The sequence below is a fragment of the Anolis sagrei genome, chromosome 3, assembly GCF_037176765.1.
Source record: "Anolis sagrei isolate rAnoSag1 chromosome 3, rAnoSag1.mat, whole genome shotgun sequence".
Lineage (NCBI taxonomy): Eukaryota > Metazoa > Chordata > Lepidosauria > Squamata > Dactyloidae > Anolis > Anolis sagrei.
Genome location: NC_090023.1, coordinates 203,899,269 through 203,919,122, shown reverse-complemented (window position 1 = coordinate 203,919,122; position 19,854 = coordinate 203,899,269). Strand labels below are relative to the sequence as shown.

Below are 19,854 nucleotides of genomic sequence, written 5' to 3'. Positions count from 1 at the left end.
GGGTAATGTTAACACCCCTATGGAGTTTGTTTTGCTGTCCTTGCCCCTGTTTAAAAGACTTCACCACACTTTCTGTCCTAAGACAACTGGATTTTGAATGTTTAGGCTTGTTGTGGAAGCTTCAGTGGATACACCTTTTTTCCATGATAATTCTTTCAGGAATGAATTTCCCTCCCAAGGGATAGATTTCTCTCACTTCCTGTTGTCTCACCCCTGTTCTTAACTATGAGTCATATATAAGTCAGGTATTCGTAACTCAGGGACTGCCTGTAATGTGATACCGAACTTGGATGTCTGAAATCGAATTGAAAGCCATCACAGGCCAGTACTCACTGTGAATGCAAAAAGGACATCATGTTCCTCCAGGGCCCTAGCCGGGGGGGGGGGGGGGGGTTAAAAGTTCAACCCTGCCCTGAAATGTGTCAGGTTAAAAAAGAAACCTGGTTTACTCATAACTTGGTTAACTAGTTTAAATTCTTGAATAAACCAGGTTTTGGGAGGGTTAGAACTATTTTGGGGGGTTAGAACCCTTAACCGCCCCCGCACCCCAGCTACGGCCCTACGTTCCTCCATTTATTAGGCTTGTGCAATCCTGGTAAACCTTGACCCGTTTTGTGTCCCGGCTTTCAGTGGGGACCCCGATCCATTGGAGCCTCCCAAAATCGGGAGGACAAATAACTGTTTTTGCTCTAGGGTGCCAAAAGATTTGTTTTCTATCAGTCCATTATGGGGAGGGGGTTCCCAGGTTCCCCTTCCCATCATATGCATTTAAACTGCTTCTATTCTAGAGGAGAGGCACTCAGCTGCAGGTAGGTGCACGCTTTAAGGAGGCTTCTTAACTGTTTCTCTACTCCAGAAGAGAGGCACAGGCTACGGGCAGGAGCCTGCACTTTCTGGGCCTGCACGCCACACACACACTCTTTCCAAGGCAAGGAGGCAAGTTCTGTATTTCACTCTAGAGGAGGTGCTCAGCTGCAGGCAGGCATGCACACTTGCTGGGCCTGCATGCCACACACACACACACACACTTTCCAAGGCAAGGAGGCTGCTCACGAAAACCAGGCGAGGAGCCATTTATAGGCTCCTGCTTGCTTTAGTGTTGAGCTGATTTTTGTACTAGGAGGGGGCTTCCCCTTACATGCTCCTAAAGGTAACAAAAGTAACAAAAAATGGATGTAACAAAGGAAAACGGATCCATGCACAACTCTACTATTTTTAGGGTGAAAGTCCCATTTACCTGGTACTGGTGACAGAGTGGATAACACTTCAATGTAACTCTCATAGTTACCACATGGTTTCCATAGATCCTGCTCATTTTAATGCAATTACCTCTACTAGTCCTCATTCTGTGATGATACAAAAGTTGAACCTCTACTTGACATAGCTCCCAGGCTCAAAATGCAGTCAGTAAAGGCTTGAGTCCTAGCATGCAATATCTTTCCTGGAGGAACACTACACAGGGAAAGGAGGTAATATTTTCCCCATTGCTTAAGAAGAGCTTTCTGTGAAGCAATGAGGAGGCTTAGCCCCAAACTCCACTACCTTTATCTTGCCTGACAAGCAGGAAGAATGAAGAAGATCAAAAGCAAATGAAAATCAATAGGATTAAGGTAGTGAAATTCCTCTGTCTTGCCACAGGCTGTCACTCTATCTCCGCATACTTTGCAGCTGGACAAGATTTCTCTCTGGAGGAAAATAGATGAAACCAAAGGAAATGGCCAGAGCAGTTCAGACGTTTGCTCCTCCCTTATTTGTTGCTGATTTCTGAAATATAATCCCTCTGAAGATTCATCTCATGATCTAAAGCCATACACATTTAGTTAAGAAGAGGCGGAAGAAATATTCGTCTTGATAGTGTACATGCTGTGCTTTAGGAAAGTAGCTTTGGTTGGCAGCTGTGTAGGACCAAAAAGGCAAATCTAATGACAGCTATAATATTACGAGGTTTTGAATGTTACCTACACAGCTTTGGAGAAGTAATTCTTAAATACACAAACAGTGAAAAATCTATCACCCCATAAGTGTTGCTGGGCCAGGCTGGTACCAAGATAACTTCCACCAAAGTTGACAGATAGAGATATCTCTGAGGGACATTCTCCATGCCTGAAATTATGGCCTTTGCTTTCTCTCTTTTCTAACCTGATAAATGCTATAGGCTCAGTTAGTATAAGGTGTTGCCCTGACTTCATTTGTTCTGATTTAATTTTTAGTCCTTGACAATTCTCCTTTGTTGGGTGCATCTACACCAGGTATGGGCAAACCTAGGCCCGAAGGCCGGATGCGGCCCCTAGGGCTCTTTTCTCAGGCCCTCCTTTCTCTCACCATTCAGTCCTTCCTTCCATCTCTCTTTCCTTCCTTCTTCCCTCCCTCTTTCTCATTCCCTTCCACCCTTTCATCCTTCCTCTCTTTACTTCCTCCTTCCCTCCCTCTTTCTCTCTCCCTCCTTCCCTTTCACCCTTTTGTTTGTTTCTTCCCTTCCTCCCTTCTTCCTTTTTGTCTGTCCTTCCTACTCTCTTTCCTCCCTCCCCACCCTCTTTCCCCCTCTCTTCATTCCCTTCCACCCTTTTGTCCTTCCCTCCCTTTTGTCTTCCTTCTTTTTCTCCTTCCCCGTCTTTCCCTCCCTCTTTCTCCTTCCATCCTTCCCTTTCACCCTTTCACCCTTCCTTTCCTCCCTCTCTCCCTCTTTCTCCTTCCTGCCTTCCCTCCCTTTGTCTTTCCTTCCTTCCCTCTTTCATCCCTCTTTCCCTCTTTCTCCTTCCATCTTTCCCTTCCTCCTGCTTTCCTTCTCTCTTTCCTTCCTCCTTCTCTTCCTTCCATCACCAGGCAGCCAGTCCTCCTAGCAGTGAGTGCTAGCATGCGACCCCTAAATTAGAAAGTTTGCCCATGTCTGATCTACACTGTAGAATGAATGCAGTCTGGCACCACTTTAAATGCCATGGTTCAATGCTATGGAACACTGAAACTAGTTTTACTAGGTCTTTGGCCTTCTCTGCCAAAAAGTGGTGGTCCCTCACCTTGGATTCCATAGCACTAGCCATAGCAGTTCTAGTGGTGTCAAACTGCATTAATCCTGCAGTGTGGATGCACACTTTGAGACTTCAAAATGCACCAGTGGAAGGTTCATGTATATATGTATATATGTACGTATATTTGTGTGTATTTATGAAGAGCTTCTAACAGTGGCTTCAGGTCCTATATGTGGGAGGGAATTCAGTCCATGAGGTTTGTTCATTCCCTCAAGGTTCCTAAAGTCTTTGAGAGGTTAGGCAACATACAACCATTGTCACCTGCAATCAGCGCCCTCTTTCTTGACTTCCTTGCTATCTTCAATCTTTGACCCTTATCCAAGGGTTGCCATCTTCTTGCATCACTTGTTGCTTGGTGGACAATCCAGACCAATCAGGATATGTTCTGAAGCTGAATTTAGAGGCAGAGGAGTTGGCAAAGAAATGCTCACTCATAGCTTCATTCCCCTCACTTGCCACCTAACACCTAAGCATTAAGAAGAACTTCCTGGTGGTAAGAGCTGTTTGACACAGTGTGGAGGAGTCTCCTTTTAGTAGGCTTTCAAACAGAGGCTGGATGGCCATCTGTCAGGAGTGCTGTGATTGTGTGGCAGAAGAGGGTTGGACCAGATGGCCCTGGTGGTGTCTTCCCACTCTATGATTCTTTAATGTGGAAGGAGCAATTAACTACAAGGAATACCTGCTACAATTAATCTTCTTGTCATCTTTCAACAGAAATAACCCTCGCTGCTGTTTTGTTTATAGCCCTTCAAAATAGATTTCCCCCTTCTGGATGACCCTATAGATTAGGCCTGCACAATCTGCAGCCTTCCAGGTGTTTTGCACCTCAGCTCCCAGGATTCCTGGCTATTGGGACAGCTGGCTAGAGCTTCTAGGAGTTGGAGGCCCAAACATCTAGAGGTCTGCAGGTCATGCAAATCTGCTCTAGATCCACTTTGGATCTCCATTTATTTAATTTTAAAAGAATTGGGAAAATCACCCAGATGGTGATTACACATCAAAACACTAATGTACAGTAAGTGCTTCCTTTTGCATACTTTAATGGCAATTTCTTGTCTGATTGCCACAGTTCAAAGCTAGCTATGCTCAAACTGCATGAAATGGTTAATGTATATAGGGCCATGGTCTTAACATTAAAAAGAGCAATTGCGGATTTGTAACTCTAGATTACGAATCTGCAACTGCATTGCAGAATGCCAGCCCACACTTGAGTTTTGCAGCAAAGGGTGCACTTCAATTTTCACCTTAGAAAAGACTTGCAGTTTCTAAGCTTTTTTAAAAAAATCTAATTGGGCCACTGCAGTCTCTGGAATTCTTGTATATGTTTCCTATTTGATAAGGGTCAGTCTTTAGCATAGCACGTTAACTACCAGCTGCCAGTTTGAAAGGCTGACAGTTTGAAGCCCAGGTTGGGGTAAGCTCCTGGCCTTTAGTCCAGCTTTTGCCTACCTAGCAGTTCGGAAAATAAATGTGAGTAGATAAATCTGTACCGCTTTAAAGCAGGGAGGTATTTAAGGCACCCATAAGGAAATACCAGAAAAATTCCAGTGATTCGATCAAGGAGAAAGTTAACTAACAAAGCTCTTTGGCAAGGAAGATGGAGTGACAGCAGCCTCCTGTGGCTGGAACCAAGCACAGCCTCCACGACACCGAAGATGGGAAAGCCTATATATGCCTCTATCTGTGTACAGTTGTCTGTCTTGTCAGTATATAACGGCATTGAATGTTTGCTGTATATGTGTTCTGTGATCTGCTCTAAGTCCTCTTCAGGGTGAGAAGGGCAAAATATAAATACTGTAAATAAATAAATGATAAGAGGGAACCATTCTAATTAAAATCAAAATGTTTTACCTCTTGTTTAAACTTTAGAAATATAATGTGAAATTAATTTGTGCTAAATGCTCTTGTGCTTTGTGCAAAGAAGAAGCTTTGTTCATACAAACATGCTCAAAGTTAGGAGGGTTAATAATAATAATAATAATAAAACTTTATTTGCACCCCGCTACCATCTCCTGAGGGACTCGGTGCGGCTTACATGAGGCCGAGCCCACAACACAACAATAAACAATAGCAGCAATAATACAAAAACAATACATAAACTCATAAGCAAAATAAGTCAAAAACAATAACAATAACACAACACATTTAAAAACCTATGGCTGGGCCAAATGTAATAATTAAAATTTTAAAAATAATGCTGGGCATAAACAGGTAAGATGTAATTGGAATAGAGGTTTTTGGAGAGGGAAGAAATGTGCAGATAATCTAAAGTCATTATTAAAGTGCATTTAAGGACATCTAGCCTTTAGTCCAGCTTCTGCCTACCTAGCAGTTTGGAAAATAAAAATAAAAATAAAAAGGAAAGGAAGTCACTGGAAGAGTCAAGTGTTAAGGGTGTATGGCAAAAAAAGAATCCATCGAATAGAACTTTTCAGAAGCAGGTTTGTCAACCATCTACCCCACCATCCTACAACCTGGAAACATCCAGATGTGTTAACTACAATACCCATCATCCTCAGGCAGCACATTCAATGGCCTCTATGGAAGGGGTAATGGAAGTTGTACACCAACACATCTGGAGGGCACCAGGTTGGAAAAAGCTGATTTAATCAGTTCGCCAAATGATAATCTGTATTCCTAACAAAACTGTGTGATAAATGAAGTCCACCAGCATCTGTAGAGCCACAGGCCTCCTAATCCATTTCAGTTGCTTAACAGATCAAAAGAGTTTCCAATACTCACATGCATGACACTCTGCCATTCATTACAATGCTTCTATCGTCACACAGCTGAGGGATTCTGTAAACGCTGTGCAATCTTTTGAAGGCACTCTTCTTACAATCAGATAGTTGAAAGTATCCACTCCAAATCGGCCTCTTCCAAATTGCTGTGGATTAAATTGATGGCTGGTTGGTGTCATTTTGAAACCACTGCATGCATAACTTGGGAAAGTCACCTTTCCTGAACTACAACTTACAGAATCACCATGTCAATATAGCAATGGGGCAGGCAAGCGGGAAGAAGTCTGGGAGTTATACTGCAAAAAAATAAGTTTCAGAGCTTTGTGTGCTCTTGAATTCTGACAATGTCTCACTATGCTCACTGTTGCTTAGTCTCAGTTAATTTGAATTGTTGCACAATTTGGGTTTTGTTTGTGTGTAAAAATGATGACTGTTTATCTTCAAACTGATTTTAATGCAGGGAGTGGCCCAAGAAACAGTTTTAATAGAATGGCTGCAGCACTTTGCTTCCCACTCACACTTATCATGATGGGGAAATATGTACTCTCGCATGCACATAGTGCAATTCTGTTGAATACAAGATGAAATTTCATCAACACAATCCATTGTTAAACCCACTTCAGTATACCATAAAGGGTGCTAATTCTTTCTTATTTTTATTATTTTAAATTTCATTTTATTGAGCGGCAATTACATTTATTGCAACACACATAAACATATAGCTAATAACAAATGAAGCAATCACTCTAAGGATCTATAAAGCACACTACAACACAATGGCTTGCATTGTTAGTTCCATCTAGAATAGACTAACTGAATTAATTGCCACACCATTCAACAACTGAGTCAATGAACCTACTGTAGTTGGAACAAGTCAATAGGATTCAACCCATCATTACTAAACTAAAATCAGTATCCTATCAGTGACATTTATTTATTTACTGTATTTATATACCGCCTTTCTCACCCCTGAGGGGACTCAAGGTGGTTTACAACATACTAATGGCAAAAATTCAATGCCAACATACCGTACACAAAGAAATCATAATAACTAATTACTGCACATAACTATGACCTTAAAATCAATTCAAACCATTAATTATAAGACATACATAAAATTTAAACATTCAGACAAAGCATAAAATCATCATAGCAGCAACATTAAAATCCTATGATCCAGAAATTGTATACCATAGTCATTCCGAATTGCCATGTTCCTTAATTTTTCTTTGTACTGCATTATTTATTAGCCAAAGGCTTGATCCCACAACCACATCTTTGTTCTCTTTCTAAAGGTTATGCGGGAGGGCGCTGATCTAATTATTATTATTATTATTATTATTATTATTATTATTATAACTTTATTTGTACCCCGCTTGCATCTCCCGAAGGACTCGATGCGGCTTACATAGGCCAAGGCCTCAAAACACAATACAACAGTACAATACCTAAAGCAAATTAAAAACAGTTCAGCGGTATGAACAACAACAATAAAACAATACATCAAGACACTATAAAACTGGGCCGGGCCAGAGTAATGGGTACAAGATTAAAAGTGCTGATGTGGCAGGAGGTATGCAGGATTATAAGTAAGTGCAGTGTGCAGAGTGCGGCAATCTTAATTCTACTAAAGTGCTTCTAGGACTTGGTATTGGAGAGTCCTAATCTGAGAAGGCACATCGGAATAGCCAGGTCTTCAAGTTTTTTCTGAAGACTGCCAATGTAGGGGTCTGTCTGAGATCTTTTGGGAGGGCGTTCCAGAGTCGGGGAGCCGCCACAGAAAAGGCCCTGTCTCGAGTCCCCACCAAGCACGCTTGTGACACAGGCGGGATCACGAGCAGGGCCTCCCCAGATGACCGAAGTGATCGTGTGAGTTCGTAGACGGAGATGCGGTCACGCAGGTAGGGTGGTTCCAAACCGTTCAGGGCTTTGAAGGTAAGCACCTGCACCTTAAATTGGGCTCGGAAAATAAACGGCAGCCAGTGGAGCTCCTTGAACAGGAGGGTTGACCTCTCTCTGTAATGAGCCCCGGTTAACATCCTGGCTGCTGCCCGTTGGACCAGTTGGAATTTCCGAGCCATTTTCAAGGGCAGCCCTATGTAGAGCGCATTGCAGTAATCTAATCTAGAGGTGACCAAGGCATGGACCACCCCAGCCAGATCATTGGGGAGGGAGTTCCAGAGCCAAGGAGCCACTACTGAGAAGGTCCTGTCTGTCATCATTTATATGCTTTAGTACAGTCTAGTAGGCTTGTGTACAGATTCATTTTGGCCAGTTCCCTTCGGCTAATCTGGCTGGTCCGGCTTGTTCGGGGGGATGTAATGGCAAGGGCTCAGCCTTCATGTTTTTTTTCGGCCTCAACAGAACAGTAGCAGTCAAATACCGGCTGCTTTTGGTTACAAGTGGAGTGCAGGAGGGAGGCAACCGCTAGAAGGAAAAGAGAGGGCTTTTTAAAAGAAAACCAGGATAGGGTAGCTCTAGGTCATTGCTGTTCCTTATCTGGAAGTGGGAAGCCTCCTCATAATGCCTTGGAAAGAGTGCATGGTGTGCTGCAGGCCTAGGAGAGAAAGCATGTGCGCTCTCTGCAGCACCTCTCCTCTAGAGTAGAAATAGCTTTAAGAAGCCTCCTTAAAATACCTTGGAAAGAGTGAGTGGTGTGTGGCAGGCCCGGAAGAGAAGGTGCACACTCCTCTAGAGTACAAACAGCTTTAACAAAGCTCTCAACCCAGTCTCCTCTAAAGACAGAAGGGAAAGGATCACAGAAAGAGTGGTATATTAACTGATGCTTCTAATCCAAGTCTTAATGAAGGATATGAAGACAGACAATGCCTAAAATAATGGGAAGGAAGCCTGGAAAGTCCCCCTACACATACATAATGGACCGAATAAAAAACTAATCTTTCGGCTTCCCAGATCAAATACAGAGTTCTGTCTTCCCAATTCATGAGGCTCCCAAAAAACAGATTGGGACCCCCACCAAAATCTGGGACATCAAAACAGATCACGGCTTACCTGGATTGCACAAGCCTACAGTCTTATCTATGCATAAATCCTTTTTTGATAGGGTGCAGAGGTCTGTTCAGCCTTAGGAAGGGTTTCTGCTGTTGCCTTTTATGGGTGGGGAGGGAAAAGAGAACGAACATGATGTAAACAGCAAAGACTATCTTCAGTTTGCTGTATTAAGGTGACATGTACATTTTCAAACCCCAACAGAGAAGTACCTGCCTGACATTCAAAAGCTCTAAGAGGCAATTAGTGGATCAGGAGAGGATCGGAGCAAAGTGGAAGTGCCTTGGCTCCAGGAGAAAAAGTGATCACATCTACTGACAAGATTGCACAGCTATAGCAGATGCCAGACAATGGGGAAACCTTTCCTTGTTCTATTATATCTCTACAAGACAGACCATGCTGTGGTGATTTTATATAGAATGGCTATTTAAAGCCAAATCCCACATTTTGACAGATTCATTCATAAACATCTGTGTGGCAAGACGCCAGGAGGAGTGCTTCATCTGTCTGCGTTCACTGGAACTTCTAGCTTGGAAAGGTTCCTTCCCTCCTTTCCCCTTGTGAATTGCTAGGCAGAACAAATGTGATCATCTTTTAAACCATCCTTGTGCTTTCATGTGGTATTTTGGCATATTGGTGCCTGAAGTATCCTTAATTGTTGTTATAATAATACCATGGGCATCCTTTGGCTGGAAACCGCATTCTCCAGCTTAAGCGCCTTCAATTCCCATTACTAGCAGGATAACTGAAATTCCTCAGCAATCCCATATTTGTAGCAATTTATTCTAAATCATATTACTCAAGGGAGAACTGTGCGCAAGAGTTTAGAATAATTATTATCTTGCTGGAAATGTGCAAAGATTTAATTCCAAAATGGTTCTTACGGATGAAATCCTTAATGAAATATATAGTGTTGACATTCTGGACCATTTGTTATGGTTTTTCAGAACATTTTGAGTCTCTCATCTGGAGGGAATTATTTGGCACATCTCTATCCTGGTGTCCCTGCTCAAGTAGACAAGAATTTCATTGTTGCCTTTGATATACAGTGGATCCTTAAATGCTTTGCTGCAAATCCTGCCGCACATCAAAAGACAATGGAAATCAATGGGCTAAATCCAATGTTAGTCTCACCTAGAGAAAACACACTGAAATGAATGAAACAGTGCATCTGCTTTAGCTAGGATGATTCTAGTGAGATTTCCATCAAAGGCCTGTCTAGTCTAGTCAAATAAAAATTAGGAGGAGACCATGTGTTTTCAGATCCTGATGTTGAAAATATCTCTGACCGCTCTGATTTAATCATCTGTAGAAATGTATATCCAAAGCAGAATTTGTTTCCATACAGCCATCCATCGCCTTTAAAATTATGCCATACTGTGAAATATGTTTATTTATTTATTTATCATATCAGGAGCAGACTAAGGGTGAATTTGAATTTGTTGTATTTGAAAAATCTTTCTAATAAAAACTATTTATATATATAAAAAAGGAGCAGACTAAGGGTACAGTTGTTATATATTTAAAACCACCAAGTTTAGAAACTTGGCATTATATTAAATGTCCTTTGACCAGTAGATGGCCGCTTGGAGTACTTCTGGTGTTGCTATAAGGAGGTCCTCCACTGTGCATGTGGCAGGTCTCAGACTGGATTGTAATAAGTGGTCTGTGGTTTGCTCTTCTCCACACTTGCATGTCATGGTGCCTGAGCGCAGTCTGTTCAATGCCTTCCAAGTCACCCAGTCTTCTGTATGCCCAGACGGGAGTCTATCATTTGGTATCAGCCATGGGTTGAAGTTCCAGGTTTTAGCCTGCCACTTTTGGACTCTTGCTTCCTGAGGTGTTCCTGCAAGTATCTCTGTAGATCTTAAAAAACTATTTCTTGATTTAAGGCATTGGTGTTCTGGGTGATATCTGAATAGGGGGTGTGCTTGAGATGTCACTACCTTGGTCCTTTCATTATTGGCTGCTACTTCCTGGAATATATCAGATGGTGCAATACCAGCTAAACAGTGTAATTTCTCTAATGATGTAGGGCACAAATATCCTGTGATAATGTGGTATGTCTCATTAAGAGCCACATCCACTGTTTTAGCAGGGTGAGATGTGTTCCACCATATAATACTATATAATACCATATGTTTTAGTTATATCGTGTGCATCTTCTTGAGGCTAATATATATTGTCATCTCTCTCTCCCTTTTTTTTTTAAAGAAAACCCCTAATGTCTTGGTCTGGAGTTAAAATCCTTCCCATATAAATCAGTTCACATTGATTCATTAATGTGTTCTGCATGTATCTGCCTCATGTAAGCATATATACCATATTTTTAAGCAGGATTCCACGCTCATGAAGTGTGCAGCATGGCCAAAGCTTAAAGGACGAGACAGCTGTTCACTATTTATTTTTATCCTCTTTGTTAGATGTATGGCCATGTGCCCCATGCATTACATACCATCCTTCCTCTGTAGTTAATCAGACAGTGCTCTTCAGAACGAATAATTCATTCATTCTGATCACACAGTGCTGTATCTTTAGTCCAACATATGCGAACTTGTAATTAGATACTGTTTTGGACAGTAATCCTAACTCTGTTGTCTCTAAGCTCCCCTTTTAGTATTCGCTTTTCCCAGTGTGCTTTTGGGGCTAAGCAATACTGTAATCTGCAGTCAAGAAATAACTTTTAAAAACTCTCCTGATAGCTAGTAAGTTAGACAAGGGTCCCACCTATGATATTCCTCATTTTAACTTTCTGCATCCAATTAAATAAGCAAGACACTCTTTCTTTCACAAAAAAACTAAAGATGAGGCACCCAATGTTTCTAGCACAGTATACATGTGCAAAACAAAGAGAAAGGAAGGGGAAGTTCATAAGAGTATTTCCACAGATAGGGTTGAAAAGGATATTTGTAATTATTCATTCTCAGATCAAAAATGGGTTTCTTAATACTTGGAAAGAATAAAACTGTGAGAATGAATCTGTTAATGATTTATATTCCCTTGTTCTACATTTGTTGGCATATTTTTTCATTTTTGTCTTATTTTTTATTTTTGGGAAGAGACTTTCCCTCCCTGACAGAGTTAGGGAGGGAGAGCAATTTGCCTCCTCCCCTAAAGAAGAGGAGGGATGGTTCCAAAGGAACCATCTAGAAGTGGGGGCGTTGCTAGCCAAGAGGCAGCTAGCCCCAAGCCATTCGACTACCGACTGTTAACCCACCACTCCTGCCCATTAACAGTATAACTATGTGGTTGCCTATTGGGACCCGGTAGGAATTTTTCCTTCCTATGTTCTAGGAAGGTTTTTTCGCCTACCCTGTACTGTTTAGGGGCTAGCTGGGATGGTAGGTTGTGTTAAATAGGCCTAGCTTAAATAGCTAGGGAAACACAAAGGAGTTGGTGTACATCCAAGGCACCCCCATTTGAGTGAGTGTATTACCTAATACACTCACCTTGATATCCAATTAAGGGATGAGGTGAAATAAAATGGCCCAGAAATGGGAAGAGTCTGCTCTCAACAACTTTTGAGTGAGGCTTCTCCATACATTTCCCTTTGAGGTTGCCCGAGTTTGGGTCACCAGGGGACCCAGATGTTTCGTCCTTACAAGCCGAAGGTGAGTCGCCCTAGGGCTGAGAAGGGCAGTCTACAAATGTAGTAAATAAATAAATAAATAAATAAATAAGGGTAGGCCGTGCAGGGACGCTACCTCGGCTTCGCCACATCAAGTCCAACACGTTCATAGTTTATTTATAGGAAAAGTTAAATAAGTAACAATTAATAAACACTGCCCAATTATTTATTTATTTATTTACTATATTTATATACCATCCCTCTCATCCCGCAGGCAACTCGGGGCAGTTTACAGTTGGTGCCAAGACCATAAAATACAAATTCAATATAATCAAGTAATAAAAACAAAACAAAATCAGTAAAAACGTGAACATTAGAATCTCTTGTTAAAAACATTGTCCAATCACATCATCAAACCATTCAATTTTCCTATGTCTGTTACACTGTATTTGGAAATGCCAGCTCAAAAAGCCAAGTCTTGACGCTCTTTCAAAATGTTAAAAGGGAGGGGCCGATCTGATATCCTTAAGGAGGGCGTTCCATTATTAACTCAAGATATTTGTGTCCGATCATTTCAGGGGTGGGTAGGCAATGTACATTCGTGGTGAGGAGGAGCAGGAGGACAATAACAATGCCAACAACATTTGGTTGTGCACAGACATTTCCAATACATCTGATCACTATGGTATTTTCCCCAAAGTTTTGTACAAAGAACAAAAAAAACAAACCCCAAAACAGGAAATGTTTAGGCTGGATGGCCCCTTTGATGGGACCACATAACACATTCACAAATCATTTCAGCACCATTTCTTCCTGGGCTTCTCTGCCCTGCTTCAGCCATTGGACAAGGACACATTTACATTGGAGGTGAGAAGCGCTTCCCCATTGGCCAGCGGGGACACAGTCCTGCCTCTGAGGGGAGGCCTCTTTGACATCATCGGAGCCCAGCAAATCAGGGCAAAGCCAGCTGAGCTGGGGCAGAAGGAGGAATTTCAAAGGATTTGACTGTATAAAATTGCATGCTTGGTATTGTTTCATATCTCAGCTTTCTTTCACGGATTACCGTAAGCTAACATCACTTTCAGATGATTGAATAAAACCTCGGTGACTTCTCTTCAACTTGGTGAGATTTATTTCCAAACATTGTTGTAGCTTCTTCGTCTCACCCAGCACACGAATCCACAAGTGACCCAGATCTCACTATTCATGGCTGCTCTAAACTGTTCTATTTCAATGTCACAGGGAGCTCCTGAGAATGACTCCCATCTTACTTATATGGGAAACCCAAACTTCCCCTTATATGGGAAAAAGGGCAAACTTACAAGCCACACCTTCTCCCCTCACGCTTCTATCTACTTGCTTTGCTTCTTCCTCCTTCCCACTATACCTTCCACTCTTTCTTCTCTTCTTTCCTCTCTCCTCCTTGACCTTCTGCTTTCACAATGTTCCTTGTACCTGACTCACCAGCGACACCTTTTTCAGTTACTTGCCTTGTTTATTTAAAAAGTGGAAGGAAAGGGGGAGAAAATTGATTATTCTTGTTCCTTTAAGCCTGTTTTTTTTCCACATGAACTTTTATGGATATATACCCACTTCTTTAGATGCCATACCAAATGGTTTTAGACCTCAGGTATTTATAATTTTTTCAGGTATTTATATGTATCACATTTATACCTTGCCCTTCTCACCCCATAGGGGACTCAAGGTGGCTCACATATATAGGCAGCAATTCAATACCATATGAACATACATCAATAAAATAAACATATGCATTAAAATAATATACATTAAAATAATCATTAAATCATTAATCCAGATATGAAGCATATTTATACATTTGTGGGTACAGGACAGAACACAATGGGATTCAGAAAGATGCAAATAATGACTCCTGACTTAAATTTCAAAGGGCTGTTATAGGTATTTAAGTTCTTTCAGGTCACAGTGCTTAATCAAAGGAAGAGTAGAAAGAGAAACAGCTGAATTGAAAAATATTCAAAAATTCCAATCCATTTCCAGGGGTATGAGCAAAACAATGGCTTCATGGCACATTACATATATAAATTCAAGTGTCCTTCTTACTGCACATACAACAAATGGAATCTCCTTGTAGGGAGCTTTGAACCCAGAGAAATTGACAATTGATAAACAGATTTATTGCCTTCAACACTAATTGACCACAGTAAAGATCTGAAAGATCGGTATCACATTACACAGGTCTTTGAAAATGTAAAGAAAGGGACATTTTTAGCATCTTTCTGGGTCTTATTACATTAACTCTGAGTCCCACAACTGTATAAATATGCTTTATAATCTGAAGCTTTAATTCCACTCAGTAGAGTTGGTACTGCAACTGAAGAAGTGGATTTAAATCCATGAAAGTCCATACTAAAATAAAAACCCATCAGTCTTAAAGGTGCTGCAACATTTCTTTTCGTCCCACTCCCTTTCTCTTTTTTATGTAGCAAGAGACTGACGTGACTTTAAAAACTATTACCTCCATTATATATCTGCAGTCATGCTTTTCTTCCTGATCTAACAATCCGTACTCAAATACTATCTTCATATTTGACACATTTTACTATTCTGATAGGGAGCCCCCAGTGGCACAAAGGATTAAGCCCTTGTGCTGGCAGGACTACTGACCAAAAGGTTGGCAGTTCAAATCTGGGGAGTGGGGTAAGCTCCCATCTGTCAGCTCCAGCTTCTCATGCAGGGACATGAGAGAAGCCTCCCAAACATCCAGGCATCCCCTGGGCAACATCCTTGCAGACAGCCAATTCTCTCACACCAGAAGTGACTTGCAGTTTCTCAAGTCGCTCCTGACACACACAAAAACTATTCTGATTTAACATGGGAGTCTTTAACCCTTCCTCCACTCCAACTTTGTTTAAGATGCCTGGGAGCAGCTTCTCAAGTTGTAAGAGATAATGCTCTTAAAAGTAGTAAATTACAGGCTGCACATGAAATGTGCATTAGTCTTTACAGAAAATGATTCATAAACCAACATGAATTACGTGTAATTAAAATTGTCTGCATCATCATCCAGATTTGGAAAGTAGGACATGCAGGTTAGAATCCACTGGTTCTAGTTGCTGCATAAACCTTCATTTGTTTCTCTGAGACTTATTGTATTTATTTTATTGTAGGGTTCTTTAAGAATGCATAAAACATTTCCTGATGAATGCTGCTTCTAGCCTTAACAATGTGAAAAACTACAGATAAGAAAAATGGTCAGTTTTGCTTTCCTTTATATTAAGAGTTTTTTTTTTTTTTTGCAGATTTTGGTACATTTTAATAAACTGAAACAAATTTCTCCCCAATATACACTATGGGATTCCCAGCAGAGAGAGCACTTCATTATTCCTGTATGCTACAGAACTATTAAAAGTAAGGAGTCTTGGGGGAGAGGATGCAAAGACAAATGAGAACTTTGGTTGTTGAATACACAGAGATTCAAACCAGACTTTCAAAAGCTTAGCCCCCAAAACTCTGGGTCTCCAAAGACAAATTGGCCAGATTAGTCTGCCCACCCAGGCAGAAATAAATAAGGAAGGCATGAGTGATGGGCTCAAAAGGTCACAAGCTATACAACAATTAAGCAGTGACAAAACTAATATTTTTGTTGAGAGCAAGAGTCCATCATAAATTTCATCCCTTTGGCAACTTCCTATCAGTGGAGTCAGCAGTTGGTTGTAATCTGAACTTTGAAGGAGCTAACCAAAGTGCTGAAGACAAGTCCCCCAAATAGGTTCGGCATCTTAGGCCCCTTCTACACTGCCACATAAAATCCAGATTATCTGCCTTGAACTGGATTATATGGCAGTATAGACCCAGATAATCCAGTTCAAAGCACATAATGTGGATTTTCTGCTTTGATATCTGTATTATATGGCAGTTCAGAAGGGGTCTTAAATAGCCTCTTTATGGTTCAGATAAAACCTGTGGCAGAGACACTTCATCACTGATATAGTTTTTGGCTCTGTTTAGTTGCTTGTTGACAAACAAATTCAGAATTATGTTTTGCATTGGGACTAGGTTGATAGATTTATGGAGGAGGAGCAGTAATCAACATAGTAAGTCTTGCATGCCTTCAGTATTCACATCCTTGCCCATACACTTTAGCTAGGCTCTATGTGGAGACATAGAGGACTATCCAGTATAGATACAGGCCCCTTCCATGCAGCTGAATAAAATCCCACATTTTTTTGCTTTGAACTGGAATATATGGAAGTGCGGATTCTGATAACCCAGTTCAAAACAGATATTGTGGGATTTTCTGCCTTGATATTCTGGGTTATATGGCTGTGTGGGAGGGCCCTAAGACATGCTGAAAGCTTAAAATGAAGCCAGTGAGGTCAAATATACTTGTTAAGAATCCAAAGAGCATTACAAATAAAAGTATTATTTTAACAGGAACGTATTAGTATTTAGAGAAGCTTCATAATGTGGGGACTTAAAGTATAACTTCCTTTGTTTGTGTATAAATCCAATACTACCTTCTGTTTTGCCTATACACTCATTAAGGAGAATGCATATTGGCTGTTTTCCCATTGACAACAAGGTTTGGCAGCATGTTTTCCCACTGACAACAGGGTTTTCTCAGAGATGTATACTCTAGCAATCAGGCTTGCAAATTAAATGCATGTTTATCTTCCAAAGACAAGTCACAAAAGAAATCCTGCTAGATTTCCTTAGGAGGAGAGGACCTTCTCATTGTCTGTTCCTAAATTCTGGAAGATTTTTCTTAGAGAGGTTAGACTGCCATACTTCTGTATTGTCGAAAGTTTCATGACTGGAATCCCTGGGTTGTTGTAGGTTTTTTTCAGGCTATATGGCCATGTCCTAGAGGAATTCTCTCCTGACGTTTTGCCTACATCTATGGCAAGCATCCTCAGAGGTATTGAGGTCTGTTGGAGCTAGGAAAATTGGGTTTATATATCTGTAGAATGTCCAGGGTGGGACACAGAACTCATGTGTGTTGGAGCTAGGTGTGAATGTTTCAACTGACCACCTTGATTAGCATTTGATAGCCTGGCGGTTGTTTGGTGTGGCTTGTTAGCTTTTGTGTAATGTGTTGTCGAAGGCTTTCATGGCCAGAATCACTGGGTAGCTGTGAGTTTTCTGGGCTGTATGGCCATGTTCCAGAAGCATTCTCTCCTGACGCTTTGCCCACATCTATGGCAGGCATCCTCAGAGGTTGAGGGGTCTGTTGGAAACTAAGTAAGTGAGGTTTATATATCTGTGGAATGTCCAGGATGGGGGAAAAATTCTTGTCTGCTTGAGATATATACATCCCGGAAAACTCACAGCAACCCAGCTTTTGTTTAATTTTTAGTTGCTTGTTTTAGCAGTTCTAAGTCATCTCAATGGCAAGGCACACTCTCATGGGCTCAGAAAGGGCCAAAAGCAAAGCCCTTCTGAACAAATCTCATCAAGAAAATACTGTGATAGGGTTGTCATAAGTTGGAAACATGAAGGCATACAACAATGACAGCGACAACGAGAACAAGAATGATGACAATGTTGATGACAATGATGATGCATGATAAATGGGTGGGGAAAATCACATACTATGACAAGTGAATGCCCTTCACTATTTCAAGGGGCATCTGTTTCTCAATATGTAGTAAATGTGTTGCTAGTTTGTCTCTTAATGAATAATGACAAAGTAATTGCGTGTGAACCAAATGCCTAAATTCAGAAAATAAATGTGACAGCATATGCCAACATTTCTCATTTTCCCACCTCTACAAAAAAGAAGGGACAGTTAGGTAGTGTATTTGTACAACATTGTATATATTGAGGGTTTTTTGTTTTTTTTATTTTGGTCTTGATTTTCTCAAAAGATTGCAAACTTTATATCCTACCATTCTAGGAATTACAACTTCAGAGCCCACCTGTTGCTGACCTATCCCTTTGAAATCAATGGAACCATTCATCTGACCGGAACCTAAGAATTTTTCTGGATTGGGGCCTATATGAATTGGCCTACAATGTTTTCCACACCAGTGCCACCAATAGATTTTATGTCTATACATTGCCAAGCCTTTTCTGCGGGGAAAGGGGGCAAAGGAAATGTGTAGTTGTGGTCTGGCAGAAACTAACCAATAGGACGTATTTTCTTTTGGACTACTTTGCCAAGAAAAAGAAAGGAGAATATTTAGGAAGGTCTCTAAAACTATTTCTGTACAAGTGGAGAAATGTGAATGCTTGAAATATAAGCAATAATAGCATTGGTCAATGGATAGTATTGAACTTCCAGGTTCAATCCGTGTTCAGCCACACATTCACTAGATTGTATTGGGTGGTCCACTTTTTGTCAAGTTCCAAGATGATTCACAGTGGAGCCCATTAATAAGCCTCACAGAGAGAGATGCCTTTGAGTGACTGCCATAGTTTTGGTTCAAGTTTTACAGCAAAGTGCAAGTGCTCCATAACTTAAAAGATTTTGATAGGTAAAGTAATGTAAGCACACGAAATAATTGCAAACTGTAGATCAATGGTTCCCAACCTGTGGACCTTGGACCACCAGTGATCTACAAAAACGAAAATATGGTCCGCGCCCTCACCATTACTACACCGTTACCTCAAAACCACATTGCAATAAGAGCAACTGGTCTCATGAAACCCTCTTATAGTGCCGAGGCAACAGGGATGCCAGGTGGGGAGAGGCTGACTACCCACGAAAGATTACGACTACCACATCAGCTCTAGATTATTAAATATGGTGTTCTGTGGTTGAGCAGTTGGCAACTACTGGATGGCATATGTTCTGTATCAGAAACTAGAGCTGATGTGGTTTATCCGATGCAGTTTTCTGAATCAGCACCCCAAATAACCAAACCGGATCTAAAGTTGACCAAAAAACTAATTCATAACCCTTTTGATACTAACGTTGGAGAGTGGTCCCTGGTCAAGTGGTCCCTGGTCAAAAAAAGGTTGGGAACCACTGCTTTAGATGTTTCCACTTCATGATAAAGTAGGGCCAGACAGAGTTAGGCAACTGTCCCAACTAACGGATTTTGTGTAAAAAAAGAAGAAGATTAAATTATGTAATTTTAATTTATTATGATTATGTTATTTTGTGACTAGGAAAGAGTTATCTGAAACATACTTGAAAAAAGAATGGAGGATTGGATAGGACAGCCTGAAAATGAAACTAGCGCTGGAGTGCTAAATTTGGATTCCACCTCATCACCGTCTTTGCAAAACACATGCACACATAACACACACCACTATGCAGAGATTCCATTCTGAACTTTGACATTATTTGCTAATTTAAAAAGCGGGTTGGCTCAAAACAACAACAACAATAAAGTATCATTTCTCAGATTTAAGTTGTTACTCGCATGTAGAGCAGTATATTTTGGAATAGCAACATTGCCAAGTTTCAGAACTGGAGAGGTGGTTGGAAACAGATCCTCGCCCCATTATGAAACACTGTGCTTGTTTAAGATCTGAGCTAACATTGCTTTGAATTCCATCTCAGCTCATAAATAAACCTGGC

At 40.9% G+C, this 19,854-nt stretch overlaps 1 long non-coding RNA gene across 7 annotated transcripts in view; it reads right to left on the bottom strand.

Annotated features, from left to right (window-relative positions):
* The window catches only part of LOC132770989 (uncharacterized), a 79,086-nt gene that overhangs the window by 29,522 nt on the left and 29,710 nt on the right, over window positions 1-19,854 (bottom strand). Inside the window, exons 3-4 of one of the 7 annotated variants that reach the window (XR_010909506.1) lie at window positions 5,769-5,913; window positions 3,288-3,417 (exon numbers count right to left, since the gene is read on the bottom strand). The exons of 5 other annotated variants lie outside the window; for them this stretch is intronic. This is a non-coding gene — a long non-coding RNA (uncharacterized lncRNA). The remainder of the gene's footprint in view (window positions 1-3,287; window positions 3,418-5,768; window positions 5,914-19,854) is intronic. One more of the 7 variants, XR_010909504.1, reaches the window with a different exon arrangement.